Source organism: Pyrgilauda ruficollis, unplaced genomic scaffold, assembly GCF_017590135.1.
Source record: "Pyrgilauda ruficollis isolate IOZ18807 unplaced genomic scaffold, ASM1759013v1 scaffold81, whole genome shotgun sequence".
NCBI lineage: Eukaryota > Metazoa > Chordata > Aves > Passeriformes > Passeridae > Pyrgilauda > Pyrgilauda ruficollis.
In genome coordinates, this window is record NW_024530044.1 from 574794 (window position 1) to 591357 (window position 16564).

The 16564-nt window shown below is 39.1% G+C and overlaps 1 protein-coding gene across 5 annotated transcripts in view; it reads left to right on the forward strand.

Moving 5' to 3' along the window:
* Positions 1-16564, forward strand: part of GULP1 (GULP PTB domain containing engulfment adaptor 1) — a 141820-nt gene that overhangs the window by 14866 nt on the left and 110390 nt on the right. For 4 of the 5 annotated variants that reach the window (XM_041487569.1, XM_041487567.1, XM_041487571.1 and 1 more), the window contains exon 2: positions 4420-4473. The exons of the other annotated variant lie outside the window; for it this stretch is intronic. The gene's annotated coding sequence lies outside the window, so the exon portion shown is untranslated. The remainder of the gene's footprint in view (positions 1-4419; positions 4474-16564) is intronic. 5 annotated transcript variants of the gene reach the window in all.

Consider the following 16564-nt stretch of genomic DNA (forward strand, 5'->3'; position numbering starts at 1 on the left):
CAGTTTTTGTGTTTCTTGAATTGGTTGTAGGAGAATATATAGTTACACTCTATGGAAGTCTTCTGCTGAAATTAGTATCTGTAAGTCACTGTAAAATTTTTCAGTAGGCATATGGTGCTTTTCTTTGTGCTTATGTTTAGTTCTGTTTGTTGACCCCTGTCACTCGATTCAGCAGTATCATATGGTTACCAACATACTCCTTAACAGGAGTAAAGAAGCAAGAAAAAATAAATATGTATATAATTATAACTTTTGTGACTCTATGAAGTCTCCTAAAAGAAGAAAAAATGGCCAGTCCCTTACTTGTGGTTATGAACTTGCACACCAGGGTGCAGACAGAACTGAACACATCAGCTTCTAGTTTAAGCAAACCAGGAGCAGCTCCGCTCCAGAAATGCTGTGTTTACCTCCAGAGCCATGTCAGCATGCTTCACTCCTAAGGCAATTCAGGAGTGTGAGGGTGTTGGAGACATGGCTGTAAACAGTGTGAGGTTTCAGAGGTCATGTCGGTTTCAGGGCATCAGTCCCAAATGGGGTGTTGACAGGCAACCTATGGAAAAATCCAGTTTCCATGCTGTGCCCATACACTGCTGCCTCTCTGCTTATTGCATTCATATTTGTGAATTTCTTGGTGCAATGTCTGGCTGTCTCTACATCAGGTTTTAGTACGTGAGCGTGGTCAGAATCTTTTTGTAGCTTCTTGACAGTTATTATTGCTGGAGTTTTATTAGATTTCCTAGCACTTGTGTCATAGCATATTTGATACGTTGCAAGATATCTGGAGTAACTTAGTCATAAGTTATTTGGAGAAGCATGTTCAGAGAGGCCTTTAGGTTAATTATCATACCAGCTAGGTTGTAATTTTAATGAGGAAAAAGGGTTATGCCTGTATGTTAGGCTGAGGAAGGCTGTGGCTTGATATAGAACTTCTGTCTGCATTGCCTGATTTGCTTTGGGCTGCCCTTGTGTGAGGAGTAGCCTAAAGATTTCATGTGGCTTCTATGTAGGGGGGCAATTTTTTCCAAGGTCTATGTACATGTGTATGTCATTGTGCTCCCAGACACAAACACAAAGGATTTTTCTTGCATGGGATAGAAAGACAGAACTTCTTCCTTGAAAACTTATTGCCCTCTCCAGACCCTGAAATGGATTTTAACCAGTCAAATATAATTCTGGGGAGTTTGATTCCCAACCCCACCCTGTTTATCCTAATTAATAGTGGTCAAGGTGCTGTAGGAAGCTTTTTGCTGATGTTAGGAATACCTGCCCCTAACTTTTGGCTGTGATTTGATCAAGTGCTGACTCTCATAGCTGAAATCAAGGGCAGCCTGCTTTGATCATAAAATACTCCCCATTTTATAGCTCTTTAGGAAATAACACCTGAGGGCTTGCACATGTTTCCTTGGCAGGTAGTTTCTGTAGTTTCTGCCAGGTTTTACTGCACCTGAAGCAAATCAGTTTGAGTGTAGCTGAGTTTAAGCCTCTCAGTAGAGGAGACAGCAAAATGCTTGATGATCATTTCATATTGGGACCCCCCAATTCTCTTATGTTGAGTTGCCACACTGGCTAAATGTAAAATAAGGACAACACTATTTTTGAAACACACTCAAGTTTGTGGACCATAAAGTGCTCTGGTGAGAGCTGCCAGAGAGAGCTGTCTTGTCTCTTGTGAGTGTCCTGTGGCTTCAGGCTGCACTTTGAGGAGTTTGTGGCAAATGATGCACCAGGCTGTGCCAAGGACCATCAGACAAGATTTCATTTGGTGACCTGCATCTGTTTTGTGTACTAAACAAGGCAATAGCCTACAGAAAAAGTGTCATTGTACAATCACATACTGTCGTTGTGGTTACAGGTAAGGGAATCCCAATTATGATCATACAGACAACATTTTGCAACAGAGGACTTTGGTTTTCAGAAAATGAAACTACTTTTCTCCTGGATTGTGCTGGTGGCCAGGCTTGCCTTTTTGTGACAGGAATTTTCAACTGAAGCACCCACTTCCTGCTATGTCCTCTGTTCCTTTAGGAAGAGGCATGTTCACTGTATTATGGGGGAATTCCTTCTTTCTTCCCGTTGTGCAATCCCTGCAGATTTATCTCATATTTGATTAACAGCATGGCTTCTGACAAAGGAAATATTGGTAAAACCAGGATTTTTAAGAACTTTACAGAAGCTGATCATACTTCATGTGTTCTTGTTCGTAATTTAGATAGTTATTGTTAATATAGTTGAAGAAGTTGACAGTCACAGATATAATTCCTATTGGTAAGCTGGGGTTATTGCCCTCATGGGGACTGACAACACACTTTTGCAGAATCATTGTTTTTGGATCATCTGTTGCTTGTTCAGAGTCCATGACTAATTAGCTTATAAAAAAGTCATTGAGCTAATATCTTATAGAGAAACCTGTGATGTCAGATTTGATCCCCTAATTGCTCTTATAATTGGTGTTTATTGGAGCTCTCACAAGTCAGGGCTACAGACCTCATTTGTTTTATGTAGAATGTTGTAAAAACAATTGAACTGGCAGCTGATTACAGTTTTCTATTCAGTAAGCAGTTTTGGAAGACTGTGGGCTAGACAGTTGTCTGATTTGCCTAGGTTGTAAAAGTTAAATGTAAAGAGAGATGAATTTTCAGCATATGGCTCTGTGTTAGCAATTACATGCATTAGTGGTTTAGCTGGTGTATTGTGTCTGCTTTATAAATGTTTATATTGCAGCCTTCTGCTAATAGATATTGATGACAGGCAGTGTTTGGAGGCCCAGTGTATGGCAGTGGTAATTAGTTATGGCCCAGTAATGATCCATCTACTTGTGTTTGCGAGCATATCCAGTTCTAACCCATGTGGAAACATCAGCTATTCTGTTGTTCCCTAATAATTTAACACAAGGTCATTGTCAGCAGGGATGTAAATGTTTAACATTTCATATTGAGCATATTCAAGTTTTAGAACTCTTTAAGCATAAGTGAGCCTGGAAATAAAATTATGCTGATGCTTATGTAAACCTTGTCTTATTAATTCTAAAATTGTTTGGAATGTTTTTGATGGCCTAACTATGTGTGTAAAGGAAATATGCAGTCTTTGTCTGCTCTGAAACTACAGAGAGCTCTGTGGTGAAAGGCAACTTTGAAATGTCACGCTCCTGTCAAGAGAAAAATAATTAATTGACCCTTGTCCATAAAAATTGGTAGGAGAATTGCACACTTCTGACCAGTCTCTGGATCTCATGTCACAAAAGTGTGAAGGATGTGGTAAGTTTGAATTCAGCTGTGATGGGTGTTTTGGCACCAAAATATTTAACTTTTGCCATATGGCTTCTCTCAAATTCTGTACTTCTTTCTCAGTTGCACATCAGCTCTGAACAGCATGGGGTTTGTGGAATGATCTCTTCAAGCTGCAGACACAAAAATGAGCTTTTTTTCAAGTATTTGTCAGTTAGAGACAGTCTTCTGGAATTGTTGACATAAAATTTTTGTAATTGTAACAATGAATGTCTAATATCAATGAAAAGAATAAATGAAATATTTCTGGTGGCATTCATCCTGAAACCAAAGCACAATTAGCAAGTAATTAACTGTCACTGTTATGCCTTTGCAAGGCTTTACTGGCTGGATCCCAGAAATACTGACTTTTCCTAGTAGTGAAAAAGATCAAGGGCTTCTTTTGGATGTTGAGTTCAGGTGGCAGAGAACAAATTCCTGTGACAAGTGTGAAAAATGACCTGTGGACTTTATCCCAGGCACATAAACCCACAGAGCAAGAACTGCTGAGCTTTTCTGTGCCCACAGTGCTGTGGTGAACATTTCACTTTTTGCACTGGAAAGCTTTTAGTTTCTCTGGGGATGTTGATACATTTTTTTTTAACATGGACCTCTTCAGGTCACTGAAAATTCTTTTCTGTTTTATTTCTCCACATTTGAAAACTTCAGAGGAAATATATCTGCTTATGAAAACTTGCATTTTAATGTGTAACAGTTGGGAAAAAGTGCACTTGATGAGAGTATTCAACACTTTGTGCTGTTTTTATACACAAAGCCTCTGTACTAGACGTGATAAAATTGCTTAAAGAAGGCACTTAAATGATTTATCATAAGATCTCATAGGAGCCTTGGAAATTCTTGGGACAGTTGTAGTGGCTATGTCTCCCAGAGAACGCGTCCCCAAAATTCTTACATGTGTTCAACACTTGGGAGTTAATTAGTCTTTGGCACTGGCAAATTTTTCTTTTGTGTGTTTAAAAAGGTTCAACTGTACCTCAAACAATCTCTTGGTTCATGTTTGACAAATTATTAGGCCAGATAAACTTGATGTCCAAAGTATTGGCAATCTGTGCAAGTATGGAATGAAATTTAAAAGTCGTTTTAAGAGTTACTAACAGTTTAATCTAATGATTGTGATTTCTGAACTTTCTGACAGATACCTTTGAGGTGAGATGCAAGACACGTGGAGAGGAAGGAGCCACTAGATCAGGTTCAGTAATAACATTTTTTAGTTTACTGTATACCTACATTTGATCACATAAATCTGCTTACTAACACAAACAGCTAATCCCTTATATTGTGATCTGATGTCAATAGAGTTAATTCTCCTTGTTGTTGGAACAGAAATATTACAGGAGGTTTTAGTGTGCTGTTTACACAGGGGAAACTCTGTAAACACCTGTCGTCCTTTTGTCATCTAAATACTTCTGTTATCACTGCAGGGCACCTGAAACCACAATAATGTGGAATGGTGAAAGCTAATCTTTATCCTTGATGAGGGCAGTTGAAATCTTTCTATCCAGCACATGTCTGTCAACTTTTATTACTAATTCATGGTTCCTTGATGTGCCTTTTCTTGACCATTATTTATCTCACTTTCACAGGCTGATTGTTTTATCTGTTGCTTTGCTTTTATTTCACTGCTAGACTGGGTTAGATCACAGAGCGTGTTGCTGTAGCTGTCAGTGCTTTGGGTGATGTGTCTTCAGGGTGAGGTTGTCATCACTGCTTTGAGAGAACACAAATCTGCCTTTTTACTGGGTCAGTTTCTTGGGGAAGAATTTAAAAAGTATATTTGTGACCTGCTGTTGGATTTGTTCTGTTGATTTCATGTCCATTCAAGTTATTGCATTCTGACAGAAGGAACCAGTGTCACTGGCCAGGTCAGATGGATTTTGAAATTAGTAGGACTGTGGTTAGGATTTGCTGTAGGATTTTGGTTACTGGTATAAATTACAGGCTCTGTTCTGGGGAGCTGGGAAGGGGGAATGCTTTCTAGAACTTCATAAACAAGTCTATGTGCTGAAGATATACAAGTAGCTAGGGTAGGGATTTGTTCCTGATGGAGTCATAGCAAGACTTACCATAAAACTGTGATATTTTTATTACCTGACTTCCTTACAAACATTTAAAATTATTTTCTCTCAAGAGGAAGCACGATTTAAATCTGAATGGTTTATGTTAGAAGAATATAATTGCATTTTTGATCCAAGGCATGTGATTAAATAAAGGAGTGTGGGGCGAGAGGACAATGTACTCAAATACTCTGTCATGTGCAGAAGTAAACAGCCTGGGCTGTGCTCTCAGAGTGGGGAATTACACTGTGTAACAAGTGATGTTGTTCTGGCACCTGCAAGGCATCATAGCTGAAGTTTCTTAATTAAAATATTTCTGAGAAATAAATCAGAAATAGCTAGATGGTCTGATAGTCTGAGCTTTGGCCTCTTAGGTGAATGAAAATGTTATGGAAAGGGACTGCCAGAGTTTTCAAGTTGTTTTGGATTCATTTGGAGTTTCAGGTTTTTTTTTTTCCTTTTTTCCTTTTTTGGGGCTTGTTTTTAACATAGATAAACCTTGTCTATAAAGAGGTGGATTTTCAAGGCAGAATTTTTGTTTCCAGCCCTCGCCCTGGTGTTTCCAGGCATCAGATTATGTTGGTCTATGGCATAAATAGGGGGCATGATAAAGAACCCAGAAATATGAGTTCTGCAGAATCAGCAGTATGTTGAAAGTCTTCTGAACTTCACATCAGGCTCCTAAAGATGCATTTCAGCTGTGATTGTTGGAGACAGAGAAATATAAATGGGCTCTTTCTGCTGGTGCTTGTCACATGGGACAGTCACTCTTTGTGTAAGAGTCTGTGTGAGCTTCACTTACTTGCTTTTTTTTCTGGCTTTTGCCTTTCTGCCTAAGAATAAAGCCTCAAATTTTAGTACTTGCACTGTGGAAATGGTTAGATACATTTAGTTACAGTGAGCACTCTTCCAGGGTCTTATTTATTGGGACAGAATTAATAGAAAGCTGTTGTTTATATCTATATGCCCTGATTACTCTTACTAGCATGCCAAATATCTAATGAAAAACTGCCTTGTGAATTGTTGGTTTATTTATTTATTTCTTGAACAAAACCTGGTGTGCTGATGTGATCTTATGGTTCCATAGGGTAGGCCAATATACTGTAAGTGGCATTAATCAGAGCTACAGCTCTGTTTTGGTATCTTTAACCCCACCTGTGGGATTAATGCAAGACTTTGTTGTCTTCCCCGCTTCCCATCTGTCTTTACTATTAATTTGCACAGTAATACTGCATGCTTATTAGGTTAAAATTGGAAAGGAAAAAAATCTGTTACTTAAGTTTATAAAAAGGCAAGCACTGTGATTTTTATTTTTTCTTTTTATAAAGTGGTGCTTGCATTTATCTAAGGTGAGAGAAAAAAACAGTGGAGCTTATATGGAATGAAAAAGGAGTTTGAGTCCTTTCTACACATCCAGATGCTCTCACCCTAAGAGAAGCCTTCACTATAATAGATGTAATTTTGTATGAGTTATGTTCATCCTTTGGGATGTCTGGGTGTACTAAAGCATCTTTAAGGATAAGTTGGCAAACCTCTGACTAGCTTAAAGAATGCCAGCTCCTGATGATTTTTGAGTTGTACTGAAGTTTGGAGTAGGCCTTGGCACCAGGAGGATGAGTGTTGATAAACCTGTGTTTAGAACCTAAATGTTCCTTTCAGTGTCATGTATGGATGCCCTTCCTTTAGATATATAGGGAATTTAGTTTAGTTTTCACAAAGGAAAACCACAAATTACTAACAGGGTACTGAAGTCATTAGCTAACAGCCTCAATTAGCATAACAAACAAAATGCAGAATAAATGCAGGAAGAGCAAGACTGACTTAGCCTTGAATCTTCTGCTGTGTCTGTATTACTGTGCTACAAGGCTTCATTAAGTAGACCTGACAGACAACTGGAGACTTAAAGTGTTAAAGAATAAAGTCCATTTTAATCTCTTTGGGGGAAAAAAGCCACCAACTTTTGGAACTGAGATAGTAATTAGGCTGAAACAGCATAGAATTAGCCCCACTTAATGTGGAATTTAATTACTTCAAAGCAATTAAGTTAACATGGAGTCTGCTCAGCTTGGGGAAGGGTTTAAGTATAGGGATTTTTGTCAAAAATGTTAATTCACTCTCTGGGCTATAACTTGTTAATTTAACATAACTTTCTTTTTGCAGTTTGTCATCAATTCAAAGACAACTAGTTTTCTCTAAATGAAATAGCTCATCTTGGTAGAAAAAAAAGTCACACTGGCTGGATTGAACTTTGGTTCCTAGTTAGCAACAGCCAGATAAGACAACATCCCCTCCTTTATTGCATTTGAGATTTCCAGCCATTTGCTTTGGAAGCTTGTTTACTTCCTCTTAATTACCTAGGAATTGCCAATAACTGCAGCACAGCTACCAGGAAAGCAGCTTGGGATTAAGGAAGAGATGGAGTCATTTTCCTCTGATCAGGACACTACAAAGAACTTTCCCCTCCCCACAACAGGTGGGTGCCCTGTGCATCTTGTGGATATTGACTCAAATCAATCTTTCACCATGGTTAAAGGAGGAAAGACACAAGACCACTGCTGGTGGAGCCACACGGGTGTCAGGAAAGCACTGGGCAAGTGGAAGGCCACTTTGTGTGGAGCTGCTGAATTTTTCATTTGAAGCAAGGATAGGGATGAAGGAATCCAGGATTTAGTGGTCTGGTGCTACCATCCTTTGTGCAGTGGAGAAGAGGACATTGCTGGTCACAAAGTGGCCTTGGCTGTAGACAAGGTGAAGGTTTGGGGTCAAATCTGGGGACTCCAGAGCAAGGGCCAGTCCAATGCTCCCTGTTTGCCCTGGCTGTGTTTTTTGGTGCTGATTGCACTTGTTGCTTGGAGAAAGATTCTCACAGAGCAGCTGCACAGGAGTCCTTCAGTGCCTTGAGCTTCTCCTGCAAGTGCAAGCCCAGCCTTGGCAGTGGCTGCTGCTGCAGCTGGTGTGGGGCTGGTGGAGCATGGGGTGCTCCCTCTCATTTATCAGCGAGCAGGGGAGGCTGATGGGCCATGCTAGGATGTTTGATTTCTGATTTTTCAAGCTGATTTCTTGTCCATTGCCTGAATTTCAGAAAATAAATTTATGCTCAAAACGCCTTGCTTTGGGTACTAGGAGGGATTAAGTGCCATCCTTTCCTCCCTCAAGAAACCCAAACCCACAGTGCTGCTTTAATCACTTTTTGCTATTTGACTGTGAAGCAGAGGACATTGTATTTTTAGTGGCAGCTTTAGTTTCAAAGCGTGTTGTGTCAGGGTCTCCAGAATCTTTTGAACTTGTGGCTTCTGTTTTCTGCTGGCACAGTAGGTTTAAATGTGGCAGTAAAGAGTAGTAACATTTTAAGTTGGAAATGTCTTTAAAATGTGGTTTGGGCATATATTTTTCAAAGGAGGAACACAAGTTCACATTTGTGTTTCCACTGATAGACCATTTTCAAAGATTGTTCAGTTTATGGATAAGATTTCCAAGTTTCTCCTGCTGGGTTTTCACTAAGCAGGTTAATGGTGTGTATTACTCAGACAGATTGCAGTGAAAGTGCAAAGAGACCCAAAGAGATCTCATCATCCTTAACTTACTGTGAAAACATTTGCATGCTGGTGGCTACATGTGTGAAGTTGGGATTTAAAGGGAAGAAGAACTGAGCCCAGCTGGCTGTGCCTTTCTTCAGAAGGTGATTGCACTTTTTTGTCCACAAACCATGAACAGAGAAGTGGTGGCTGTAATTTTCCTCCTTAGCCTCTTACATGTCCAGTTAGGAAAGGCAAAAGCTATTCTAAAAGTCCAGTTTTCTGGCCTGGATTTGAACAATGGGCTGATAGTCCTGACCTCTTTCTTGTTCTCCTTTTTTCTTGGAGGGGAAGGAACTAGAACCTTTGGGATGCATCTGTGTTTTAATGCCTGTTGACTGCAAAAACCTGCTGTGTTGGTGGTTTTGTCGCTCTGCAGTGAGCGGTGTTCACAGGACACTGTGGGTGAAGGCTTAACCTGGCACACCCTTTTGCAGAGTATTTAGGGAATAACAGGCATGCCAAGGCCACCTTTGGAGGCATTTGGGGTTTGTTTTACCAGTGCACATAATCTGTTATGCAGTGTATTCATTGTACTGTGAATGAAAGAGCGGATGTTTTGATTTGAAAGGGAATCTTGTTTATAATTCTTCAGTATAAACAAATTGTGGGGAGGAAGCCTTACTGGAAAGCAAAAGAGCCTTCCTGGACCACCTTCTGGTTCAGCAAGTAATAACCCTTCTGGTTGTTTGCATCAGTGACAACATATGTGTACATGTATTTTTAGAAGGGCTTCCAAAGGGCCCCTTGCTGCATGTGGGTTTGTTTATGGCTCTCTGTGCAAACCATGGGATGTTCTCAGCTCTTCCCCACCCCAGCTGAAGTTCCCAGCTTGCCTCTCTGTGCCCCTGTGAGCTGCTGGCTGGTGCAGGGAGTGGGGCTGGTAAAGATCTTCTCACCTCACTTTCCTCATAAATGGCATCAAATGCTAATTGCTTTTCATTCTGCGCTTCAGCAGGAGCAGAGTGATACACAGCTAGGGTTTCCTTTTCCCCAGGGTGCTGTGGGTGTGACTGATGGAACAGAGCCAGAAGAATTTGGCAAAGTAGCCGACTGTAAAGGGAATAATCTCTTTTTCCTGATGATGGATGGCACTTAGAAAGCAGCTGAGCCTAAAAGCATTTCTCATGCTAAGGCTCTGCAATGTGCAGGTCAGCCATTGAGCAAATGCAAGCCTTCAAAATGAGAGCTAATAGCTTGGCAGGTTATGCCTGACAAGCAGCAAGTGATTTGCTTTTAATTCCTTACTGTGTGGGGTTTAGTAGGTTTTTTTTGTGGCTTGTAACATTTACTAATTCTAATATTTTCCTAATATTACATGATCATCTGTTTCTAAGTTCAGAAATACCTTAAGGAAAACACAGTTAATAAGGAAATATATTTTTATACTCAAATATAGTGCATTTCTCTAATATCTAAAAAAATATTTATATTTAACTGCTGCACATGCAGCAGGTTAAGAACATAGGATAAAAAAGTACATTTCAGCCAAGCAGTTAAAATATTGCCCCCTCACTTTTCTGTGGAGCAAATTGGCAGCTACCTGGGACAGAGAATCATGTCCCAAAGAAGTGGTCAGGGAGTTGTGGAGGGGAGATTTGAGAGGAAAACCCATGGTGGAGTGAAGGTAGATTCATATAGGATAACATCTGGAAAAGACACTTGTCTAATTTGACATGCAGCGTTCATAGCTCCTGGAGGGGTTATGTTGTCATATTTATTGCTGATTTGGTAAAAGAAGAATACTGCCGGAGGAAAGGCTTCCTGGGAAGTACCCAAATACTGAGTTTACCCCTGCAGGTTTCAGAGCTGTTTCTTGAAGAGATCTGAACTTTGCAAAGCTGCTTTTGTCTGGCACTGGGTTTTGAGAAGATGAATGACAGAATTTTTATATGGGAAGTCCAATAATCATAAAATATCACTATGTGCAAAGTCTTAAATCATTGTAAAATGTGGATTTCTCTCCTAGGAGATAGGCCTGTGACACTCAGTTGCTAGTACATGTTACATGTTGCTCTGTGAATGCAGGTAGTTGTAATCTTTGAACTGCTTGTTAAGTGCTGTACTTCTGTGTAAAGGGTTAGGTTTTGAGAACTGTTCTCTCTACAACCAAATAGTGCATTATTCAAAACATAGATTTCACAAATAGGTTTTGTAAGATTGTATTTGCTAAGCAGCAGCATCTTGACAATAAGTATTTTTAGTGTGTCCAAAACTCCTTGTGTTTACCAATTATTATCTGTGATGCTTGAATTGATTTGTTAATCACAAAACTGGAGTTCTGTTTTACAGGAATGTATTGACACAGTAATTGCAAATGCAAAGTTTTCATCTTTATTGTAATAAAAGGTTTATTATCCAATATTTGAAAAATATTTTTCACAACAGACATATTCATATCTTGATACACATGTGCACTCTACGCTGTTTTCCCAAAGATTTTTCAGCTTTGCAGCGGCATAATAAATTATTCAGGTGAAGTAGAAACTCATTTAGACTTCCAGACCAGCCAGGAAGGTGAATTGTACAACGAACTTCCCTTACAGTTTGAATTCAATGAAACTGAATATGGTTCTTAACTGAAAATGGTTCAGTGCAGGGTGGGAGTCTGCTTCAAACTCCTTGTTCTACTTTACGAAGTTAAGTAATTCTGTGGTCCTAGGAAGCAGGGTTTGTTTAGGTCTTATTCTGAATTTGTAAATGCATTCCTGCTTCTTTTGTTGCTCTATATCTCTATGTTATGAGAGACAACTAAAACCCTGTTGCAAGGTATTTGTACCTTGTTGTAAATGTGGTCTGATAAAATCCTGCGTAAGACTAGGTTGTTTGCCTTCAGAAGGGATTTTTCCCTTCTCAAAGAGCTGTGAGCAGCAGACTTTGGAAGGCAGTGGTTCACTTAGGCTCAAAGGGCCAGTTTATCATGGTGCACATACAGTGCAAGGTGTTGCCTGTACAGTTTGTCAGAACATGCAGTTGTTGATAGAATATGGTGGTATGATTTAACTGAAATAATGCTAAAACAGTGTACTCCTAATCAGGAACTTGCAACCTTATTTACTGGGGCCTTGGTGGTTGTTAACTTTAGAAATTTCTTGAACAAAAGGACTTATTAGAAATCTTAAAGTAACTAAATAAGCAATATTTTTGGGGAGATCAGAAAGAGAATGTGGGTATGAAATACATTTTGTACCTGTGGTGGGAGGTTATCAACTCTAAACTTTTGATTTATGGGAAATAAATTTTGGAACAAACAGTAGATGGCTTGCAACATTGATGTCAGATCCATGTAGAAATAATGAATATATTAATGTTTTGTATACAAAATATTGTGTTCTCTCTTAAAATTTAAAAAGTAGAAACCTAAAATGTTCAGGGTGATGCTTCAGCTAAAATGTATCCATCCGGTTTAGGGTGGACCTTTGGCAAAATCTTTCTTCTTTCTGTGTGTGAAAGAAAGGCATAGTCGTACTATAAAACTTTAAGCAAGAGCTAGAGCAACAGATGGATGATGGAATATGTAATTTCTGCATGATTTAAGTTTACAAGACTCTTTAGAATTTGTCTCTGGTTTTTGAAGAAGTAACAAACCTAATGCATGGAAAGTGGAATATGGAATGTTCCTACTGCATTTTCATAACTATACCTTTTGGTAAAGTGATGCTCCAGACTTGGACTTTGTGCTAACATTGTGATATATTTTTTGATCAAGCAGTTAACACAATATTTTATTACCCAATGAAGCAATGGAGTGACATAAGGCGTGCAGTTTTCTAGCACGCATGGCATTGCCATACCATTGTTTAGTGTGCTTTGGTTTACCAATACTTCCTTGTTTTTATCAACTCGGGGAATGCTGGCTACTAATATCTGCCAAGTAGTGACTTAGCCAAAAATTAGCTAAGGATTGTGAAAATCAGTGTTTCATTTTGCCTTTGTTTGTACCTGATGCTTTCTGCATTTGTTTCTGTTATTTGCAATATTAAGATCTGACTCAAGTAAGAAGCATGAATTGTTTGGAAACTGCAATGAATATTGTTTAGAAATACTCCTTAGTCATTTTCTGTGGTGTCTTGGTATGGCTGGCATTTTTCCTGGATATGACTGTGTGTCTGCATTCAGAATGTGACAGCCCCAAGCTGCTTTTCCTGCAAGTTCTATGAGGTTGCTTTCATGGTGAAGTGCCATTTTTTTTTAACCAGTCTTCATTGTGAATCTTCCTGGACGACTATGAGGAAAGAATAGGATGGCTTTTAACCAATTTCTTTTTTGAGACTTTAAAAAGTTGCCTTGCTTATCAAGAGTGATTGGTTGTCCCTTGCTTCTTGTATAAGAATAATAAGTGTGGCAAAAACACACTGACATGTATCAGAAAAGGGCAATAGTGCTTTGTCCAGACTTTTTCTTAACAGGAATACCCCTTTCTATTTCTGTGGGAAAAAATAAAAGTTCATCTCTGACAGGGTTTGAATGTATCCTGAGTAGCAAAGGTGTAAACTTGGGCACAAGGTAACAGGAGACTGCTGCTGCACAGCATGGAACCTAATCACCCACCCACAGTGTTGCCTACCAAACAATTTTGGTAAGGATGGCATTAGAAAAGGTAACTCATTTGGTTTTCCTTCCAAGTGAATAAAGAATACTCAGGAGAAGCTGAAAAAACATTTATCTTCCAAATAACCATGCTAACTTGGTATCTTTATTGTATTGCTGATGTTTTTTCTGGGGTTTGGCCATACCTGGAGGAGACACCACTTAGTGCTCTATTTCTGCTCCTTATCATATATCTCTCCTCATGCAGTAGTAGGAATGATAGGAACATGAACAAATCTGTTTGTTTTACTGATGCTCTCTTATCAGAGTAAATGCTAAATAAGTGTTGCTGTAACTGCAGTAGTTAAGATCACTTAAATTTGACATCTGAGTTTCCCAAACATCTTCCCTTCCACAGCTGCTGGACATAATCCAACTTAGGGAAATCAAGGATGAGCTTTTTCTTCTTATTGTGGTAGAAGGCAGAATTAAAATTTCAGGAGTACCTTATTATACATTTTTTTTAGGCATGGTTTGTCAGGAGCTTAAGTGTACAAAAAGGGCTTGCCCATCATGCACTTAGAAACCCCATCCTGCTGTATTGGGACATAGTCCTGTTAGAGGCAATTAAGAGGACACATGTAAAACTGTTCCTTTCTTTCTCAAGGATGTGTACTCAGCATCACAAAAACTCCATGCATTATGAAATGTGAAATTCCAGAGGTGGTAATAAAAAAAAAAAAAAAATATAGGCTGCTAATCCAGTTTGTCTCTTCTTGAATTTCTTTACTGGTTAAAGGTTTAGTGAAAAGGTTTTCTTGTATGGTTAGAGTTGCTAGAGGCCAAGTTGGAGCTGAAAATCTACAGGGCGTCAATACAGAGTGGAACAGCTCCATGTGACACAAAGTTGATTTTAAGAGCCCTGTGCTTCAATTCTTCAGGCTCATCAGTTACTTTTCCCCTTGATGTACACTAAGACTTCATTAACAGCTATAGAAATACTCCTCTGAGACTTCTACATTCTGAGGAATTTTGTGCTTCCAAACCTAGGAGCTTTTATCTCTTTCAAGATGTTCTGGGAAAGAACTGGGAATAGTGGAAGGAGAGGAGAAGTAAACAAGTGCTGCTACAGGCTTAATGCACTTCCCTGGCTCACTAGGATTAGCACTGTCCCTGCTCTTCAAAGAAAGTTGAAGCCTGAAGGTTGCAGTCACAGTATGTGTGGTTTTGTTTTGATAAAAGATACATGATCTTCTATGTCTTGCTTGAATGAAGTTTAATAGGGTCCAGCATCATCCAGGTGAATACATCTTGGCAACTGCTTCCATTAAAAAAATTATTTGTAGTCTCCTAGGTGGCATGTTTCATGTTGTTTAGTTGCAAGATCTTTGTGTCCTGCCAAAGTAAAAAAGTATGTACTCCAAAATGTTCCCCTTGTTTTTTAACCAGAGAAGTAGAAGTGGTTTTCTGATATAAAGGAATGAAGATTTTCTGCTAAGCAGGTACTATTTGTGGCTGACAGTATATTATGGCATATTTGACCATATTGGAAACCAAGGAATTTGACTTATATTTAATGCACAGCTTGTTTCTCTCAAGACAGAGTTTGTTTCTGTCAACCTTAGGTAAGAGGAGTTAAATGAATCAGATGAGTTCCAGCAGATGGTACCCCTGACTGTGATGGCATGCAGAAGATACCTGTTCTTGTCCCAGAAGTCTCAGGGCAGCTATTTCTTAACCTGTTCATGAGCGGTTGTGTTGTTTGCTGTCCTCCAGAAGATCTGGGGCTTTTTCAGGCCCATATAAATGAATGAGAGATACTCTTATGTGTCTGGGTATGTTGGTGTCTCTCTGAATTACAGTTTTGAGGTCTTTTTAGTCACTGATGTCTGAAATAATGGATCTGTAAGGGGACTGCCCTCTGTGACACCTGTCAGCTGAAGGTCCATCATTGTTCTGTGCTAGCAAGAAATGGGGAAGGATGGGAGAGAAAATGAGGTGAAATGGAAATGGAGTAGGTGATTTTTGCTTTGTCTCCATCTTAATGAAGTTGGATTTTAAAATATAGCCATGACCATGATGCCTCCTTACTAAGTTCTTGAGAACATACAGCTGTTTGACTGTAGAAAAGAGCCATAAAAATGTGCAGAAGATTGACAATTAGAGACTTAATACTTTTCAGAAAGAGCAATTAGAAATGCCTTTACTATATAGGAAATCAGCAGGTAGTGATGCTTGTGTTCTTCTGCAGGGAGACACATAACAAGTATCAATCACTAGAACAGATGCTTAATAACTGGCTTTGGAGGTGAGGCATATGTTTTTGACAATGAAGATGATTCATCTTTTCGACAAGCTACCATTTGGGAAAACATTGTAGCCATCCATTGAGACGTTGAAATTGAAAATGTAAATTTTTGCTATAGCTTTTCCAAGGTGGAAATCCTTCCTAGATGAAATTTAATGGCCTGTGACAGGTGCAGCAGGTAATTTTGGTCATGAAATTTAGAAATGCTCTGCCTTCCTAGCTTAGCATTCTGATGTGTTGTTGCCTGTTCCAGCTGGAACACTCTTTTGCTTACTGCTTTGTTTCTCAAGTGTGATGTTGATCTGAGGGTCTAAGAGATAAGCTCCCAGAACACTTTAACTGGTCACTTATTGGCATTGCAGCAATGTTCCTTCTTAGGAAATGTCTTTAATAGGCAGCTTCTCTTTTGTTTGTTCTTCTTGATTTTTTCACATTGTTCAAAACTCAGTAACTTCCTGTGGTAGTGTTTTAGAAAAGAGCCATTTCTTAGGCTTATGGCAGGTGTAGATGCAGTTTGTCCTTTTTCTTGTTGTAATAAGTCATATTAGAAACAAGGTTTGGCCTTTAACTTACTGGTAGTTTAACTATTTATTATTTGTGGTTTCAGGCTGTACCCAAATATTTTGGTGCCTTCACCAATGCATTGAGTTGGACTCCTAGCACAGCTGTCTGTAGCATTGAATTCTTTGTTTTGGACTCTTCTCATTATTGTAAGGTTGACAGCTCAGCTATGATCTTTAAAAAGGACCTAGGAGATTGAGGGGATAGAAATCTTACCAGTTTTTTGTGTAGTGGTTTATTTCATTCCCCACT